The following is a 6,993-nucleotide window of genomic DNA, read 5'->3' as shown; positions in this document are numbered from 1 at the left end:
ATCTTTATGAACGTGAGTCTGTCTACATTGTCAGTGGACAGCCGCGTGCGCTTATCTGTCAGCACACCACCAGCAGCGCTGAACACACGTTCAGAGAGAACACTGGCTGCGGGGCATGACAAGATCTCCAAGGCGTGAGTGGCGAGCTCCGGCCATTTATCCAGATTGGAAGCCCAAAAAGAGCAAGGGTCCAGTGACACAATCATGGCTTCGATATTCACTTGGAGATACTCCTGTACCATCGTTTCTATGTGTCTGACTTCTTCTCTCCTGTGGCCTTGCAAAGGATGGGCTAAAAAAGTGGTGAAAGGATTCCGCAAAATTGCTGTTACTAGCAGATACTGTGTTTCTGTTACAGTTTAAGTGCTGAAGACTCGACAGTCCCACGGTTGGCAAGTTAGAACTGTGAGATTCACTATGTGCACCACTGGTGTTTTGTGGAAAAGCACATGTAAGATTCTGCAACAGTCTCTGCTGATACTCCTGCATGCGTGACTCCCTTTCTATGGCAGGAATTATTTCGGCAAATTTACTTTTGTACCGGGTATCTAAGAGTGTGGCAACCCAGTAGTCAGGATTATTTCGAATTCTGACAATTCGAGGGTCATGTTGCAGGTAGTGCAGCAAGAAGGCACTCATGTGTCTTGCGCATCCAGGAGCACCAAGTCCTTGTTGTGTTGGTGGCGAGGTAAGAATCATGCTTCCTTCCTCTGCCCTCTCCCCCAAACCTCACACAACAGAAATGTGATCAAGGTCTCCCTCATCTGATGAGTCTTCCATGCCCATCGCCAGTTCTTCCTCCACTTCTTCCTGGGCTCCTGCACCTTCCTCACTAGTTTGGCTGCTACCATGCGCCCTGGTTAATCCCTCTCCGCCACCCTCCCATGGCTGCCGCTTTGGTGCTGCCGACCGTCTGGACCTTGCAGATGTTAGCCCTTCCGCATACAACTCCTCCTCCTCTACTTCCTCCACCTCCTCTTGTCCCACCACCTGACTCCGAATTCTGTTTAACATGTGCAGCTAAAAATTATTAGTAATTTGAAAGCTGGTGGAGCTTAGTATAGATGGCCTAATAGAATGAGTACCACACACTGCTACTATTCCCAAAATTATTTTACAGGCAAGATGCAGCTAAAAATTATTAGTAATTTGAAAGCTGGTGGAGCTTAGTATAGATGGCCTAATAGAATGAGTACCACACACTGCTACAAGCCCAAAATTATTTTCCAGGCAAGATGCAGCTAAAAATTATTAGTCATTTGAAAGCTGGTGGAGCTTAGTATAGATGGCCTAATAGAATGAGTACCACACACTGCTACAGGCCCAAAATTATTTTCCAGGCAAGATGCAGCTAAAAATTATTAGTAATTTGAAAGCTGGTGGAGCTTAGTATGAATGGCCTAATAGAATGAGTAGCACACACTGCTACTATGCCCAAAATTATTTTACAGGCAAGATGCAGCTAAAAATTATTAGTAGTTTGAAAGCTGGTGGAGCTTAGTATAGATGGCCTAATAGAATGAGTACCACACACTGCTACTATGCCCAAAATTATTTTACAGGCAAGATGCAGCTAAAAATTATTAGTAATTTGAAAGCTGGTGGAGCTTAGTATAGATGGCCTAATAGAATGAGTACCACACACTGCTACTATTCCCAAAATTATTTTACAGGCAAGATGCAGCTAAAAATTATTAGTAATTTGAAAGCTGGTGGAGCTTAGTATAGATGGCCTAATAGAATGAGTACCACACACTGCTACAAGCCCAAAATTATTTTCCAGGCAAGATGCAGCTAAAAATTATTAGTCATTTGAAAGCTGGTGGAGCTTAGTATAGATGGCCTAATAGAATGAGTACCACACACTGCTACAGGCCCAAAATTATTTTCCAGGCAAGATGCAGCTAAAAATTATTAGTAATTTGAAAGCTGGTGGAGCTTAGTATGAATGGCCTAATAGAATGAGTAGCACACACTGCTACTATGCCCAAAATTATTTTACAGGCAAGATGCAGCTAAAAATTATTAGTAGTTTGAAAGCTGGTGGAGCTTAGTATAGATGGCCTAATAGAATGAGTACCACACACTGCTACTATGCCCAAAATTATTTTACAGGCAAGATGCAGCTAAAAATTATTAGTAATTTGAAAGCTGGTGGAGCTTAGTATAGATGGCCTAATAGAATGAGTACCACACACTGCTAATATGCCCAAAATTATTTTACAGGCAAGATGCAGCTAAAAATTATTAGTAATTTGAAAGCTGGTGGAGCTTAGTATAGATGGCCTAATAGAATGAGTACCACACACTGCTACTATGCCCAAAATCATTTTCCAAGCAAGATGCTGCTAAAAATTATTAGTAATTTGAAAGCTGGTGGAGTTTAGTATAGATGGCCTAATATAATGAGTACCACACACTGCTACTATGAACAAAATTATTTTACAGACAAGATGCAGCTAAAAATTATTAGTAATTTGAAAGCTGGTGGAGTTTAGTATAGATGGCCTAATAGAATGAGTACCACACACTGCTACTATGACCAAAATTATTTTACAGACAAGATGCAGCTAAAAATTATTAGTAATTTGAAAGCTGGTGGAGCTTAGTATAGATGGCCTAATAGAATGAGTACCACACACTGCTACTATGCCCAAAATTATTTTCCAGGCAAGATGCAGCTAAAAATTATTAGTAATTTGAAAGCTGGTGGAGCTTAGTATAGATGGCCTAATAGAATGAGTACCACACACTGCTACTATTCCCAAAATTATTTTACAGGCAAGATGCAGATAAAAATTATTAGTAATTTGAAAGCTGGTGGAGCTTAGTATAGATGGCCTAATATAATGATTACCACACACTGCTAATATGCCCAAAAGGTTTTACTTGGCTAGGTGCAGTAAAAAATTTGTATTACATACACAGGTGGTGTAGCTTGCAACACAGATAATCTACTCCACTGACTAACACACACTGCAAGAGGCCCAAAAGGATTTGCTTAGCTAGATTTAGCCAAATGCTGTGAAAAACACTTGCACAGCACTAAAACAGACCTGCCTGGCAAAAAGTGATAGGAACTGATGTAACCTAGCCCTCAAAAGGGCTGCAATTAGAACTAGTCCCTACTCCCAAGCTATCTGTCTATTTCAGATAAAATTCGCTTGCAATTCACACAGTTATACTGTATAGCGCGCACACAGCAGCAGCGGTGCCGTCTAACACGCAGCTGCAGCAGTGAGAAAATGGTGGCGACGGGGTAAATGGCTGGGTCTTATAGGGCAAGGACATGTGACATACACAGCCAATGACACATGCCCTTGCTTGTGTGAAAAAAAGCAGTTAGCTCCGTGTGTGCGCTGCTGATAGGCTGACAGACTGCACCTCCCCACTGTAAATGCGGGAAAGAGAAAAAAAAATGGAGATCTTCATTATTCCTGCAGAGATCCATCCCCTGCCCCTCCCCCCGCCCCGCTGTACACTCAAACTGCGTATTAACATTGATTATCAGCATTACTGTGAAAAAATCCAGTTACGATTTTGGTGCACGAACAGTTATCGAACATAACCTCGAACAGCTGGATTTTTTTCAAATCGTTCGTGTTCGGCGAACGGCTCGAACACCGCCCAAAACAGCTCGAATTTGAGATTGGCGAACAGTTCGATTCGAACACCGCTCATCTCTAGTCCTTATGTCGCCTGAGGCAAAAAGTGAAATGGAAACTTCTTTTTCCAAACTGGAGATGGAAAAATGCAAAAATCTCACCTCGGTGTAAATAGATTCTAAACAAATTGAATTCACTTAGAATTTGCCCGAAAAAAATCTCAAAAAAATGTTGGAAAACGACAATTTTGGGGATTTGGATTCTCACAAATCCAGCAAAATAGTGGCCACTGCCAGTCATCCGCTATTTTTGTGGAATCATCTAGATCAGGAAAGGGTTAGGAGTTCACTCCTGAAAATGATGTACGACAGAGGACAGGTTCACTCTACGGCACCAGCATAGTCTATGGCTTTGTCGGGGCATACGCCCAAATCCCGTTTTGGAGGGGTTTAGACGTGAGCCCCGACTGTACCAACGAACAGATGGCAAACTGCAGTGTGAAAGCCCCCTAATCGGAAGATGTCCAGCAGTGCCACCTGCTCAGAACTGGCAGCAACCAGTGAAAGTTTTCCTACTTTGCAGCATTTTTTCCACACTTGAGTAACACATTTGCATAATGCTGTATATTAAGTAATTTATCTGAAAAAAACAAACTAACTTCAGTGCCCAGGAGCCATATTTTCAGTTGTGAGGTACTTCTCAGAAATGAACTGTATCATTATTAGGGAACTTTGGAGGGAACATAACGAGAATCCTTTCTTTGAATATGGGTCATTCGTGGACTGGGGTGAAGCTCATGTCAAAAACCTTATTTTTGGGACCTGATTTTTTTTGTGGTGAAGTTTATAAGTTTATATTTTATGTTAACTTCTTAACGACCATCCATACACATTAAAACGGCGGCCGTTAAGGGGCCTTATTCCCTCATTGCCGTTTTAAAAAGGCGATCGGGAATAAGGCTGTAGTGCCTCCCCAGAGTTGGAAATTCTCCGGGGTCTCAGCCAAGGGGGGGGTATCTGAAAACCCTGGAGAACATGATCAGGGACGGTTTTTCATGTGATCGCCGTTAGTCAGTGAATAATGGTGACCACAAAAAAAAAAAAAAAAAAGTGTGCCCGCGGTTACAATGATTTCTCTCTCCTATGACATGATATTCATGTCCGCAGTCCCTAGGATGTCCTGATCTGTCCCCCGGCCCTTCCTGTAAACAGCCACGAAACATGCGGGATGGGGACTCGAGCACCCACAATACTTGGTGTGTACCCAAGCAACCAATGCAAAGTCAAGTAGCGAGCACTTGCGCTCAACACTAATGACAACTTATTCAATATGACAACTTAACAATATCAAATTTTGCCTCTGGGTTCAAAATGTTCCCTATACCCCTTGATAAATTCCTTGAGGGGTGTAGTTTACAAAATGATGTCACTTGTGGGGGTTTTCCACTGTTTAGGCACATCAGGGGCTCTCCAAACGCGACATGGCGTCCACTCTCGATTCCAGACAATTTTGCGTTAAAATAGTCAAACAGTGCGCCTTCCCTTCCGAGCCTTGCCGTGCGCCCAAACAGTAATTTTTCTTCACATATGGGGTATCTGCGTACTCAGCAGAAATTGCACAATTGTATTTGGGGTACATTTTCTCCTGTTACCCTTCTGAAAATAAAACATTTGGGACTAAAAGATTATTTTTGTGGAAAAAGTTAGACTATTTATTTTTGTAGCTCTGTGAAGGACCTGGGGATGCAAGGTGCTCACCACACATCTTGATAAGTTCCTTGATAGGTCTAGTTTCTAAAATAGGGTCACTTGTGGGGGAGTCCACTATTTAGGAATAACAAAGGCTCTCCAAACGCGTCTGCTCTAGATTCCAGTCATTTTTGCGTTCAAAAACTCAAACAGTACTCCTTCCCTTCTGAGCCCTTCCATGTGCCCAAACAGTAGTTTTTCCTCACATATGGGGTATCAGCATTAGTGTTGAGCCACCCCCGTAGTGTTCGAGTTCGGTTCGGTTCGTCGAACACCCGTGTGTTCGCCGAACTGTTCGTCGAACTGTTCGTCGAACACCTTCGAACACCGTTAAAACCAATGGAAGGCAAACAAAAACACATAGAATCACATAGAAAACACCTTCAAAGGTGTCCAAAAGCTGACAAACTGCTCAGAAGACACAACTAACACATGGAAAAGTGACAAGTACATATAGTCATGCGAAAAGAAAAGAGGTGGAGGAGTAAAAGGAGGGGGAGACACAGATATAGGCATGTCATGCCCTTCTAAAATCCAAAAAGTGAGAAGCTGACACGTTCAGTCCGCTCCTGCCCATGCCACCTCCGTGTCGCCGGGTTTGTGCCAGAGCCGCGGTGAACCCTGACGGCCAGCCCCCCTCTCCCAATACTGGTGCCTGTCCGCTGGTGGGTCGAGCGAGCCCCCCCTGTGGTGGAGGCAGCTCTAAGCTTTTTAATTTAAATTGTCTCTCTAATTTGAATGAATACACTTTAAATCCATTTACAAGGATCTATTGGAGGGCAAGTCTCATGCCAGCAGCCGCGTAATTCCAGCTCCAGTAGCGTTCACTAAAGCTGCTGCAGTTAAAAAGCTTTTATAAGGATCGAGCTCGGCTGTCCACCGCAAGGCATCCTACTGCCAGTCCCAGCCCCTATGCCTTGGGGTGCCTCCTGATGCTCTTCACTGAGTATCCCGTGGTCCCGAAGCATTTCCTTTGAAAAAATTAAGTGTCCAAACTACAGGTGGTGTAGCTTGCTTAACAGCCGGGATAATCCGCTGACTAGCAGACACTGCTACTAGGCACAAAGTATTTCCTGGGCTAGATGCAGTTAAAAATTTGTAATTAGATACTCTCGTTGGATGCTGAGAAAGCATTCCATAGAGTCTCCTGGCACGCCATATATGATTCTCTTAAAAAGCTTGGGGTAGGGGTCTAGGGGACCCTTTTATAGCCAAAATCACGGCCCTGTATCACAATACGTCACCTAGGCTGAAGATAAATGGAACTGTAGCACCCTGAGGGCTCGGTTGCTACAGAGGTATTGCACCTCACCCAGAGGTGTGATATCTCACTCTCAGGTAAGGATGGAGTGTGGATCAGGACCCGACACCTGCATGCATTACACCACATTGCCGTGGGGCAGGGTGACCAATATGCCTCTGAGATGGGCACGACAGTCCCTGTCCCTGGCTGGAGTGGGGGGAGGGAACACTGAGGAAGGGGAACCCTGTAGTGCAGGAGCAGGGAGGAAGCAGTTCCTGGGTGCATTGAGAAGGGAGTATAAAAGGTGGGCACCATCTTAGTTCAGTGCAGAGAAGTCTGAGCAGAAGTGGCAGGGAGCAGGGGCTCTGCATGAGCTCTGCTCCGGAGGCGGGCCTAG

This window comes from Phyllobates terribilis, unplaced genomic scaffold (assembly GCF_046119375.1).
Source record: "Phyllobates terribilis strain yellow unplaced genomic scaffold, ASM4611937v1 Scaffold_2__4_contigs__length_985480577, whole genome shotgun sequence".
Taxonomy (NCBI): domain Eukaryota; kingdom Metazoa; phylum Chordata; class Amphibia; order Anura; family Dendrobatidae; genus Phyllobates; species Phyllobates terribilis.
This window is presented reverse-complemented; position numbering follows the sequence as displayed.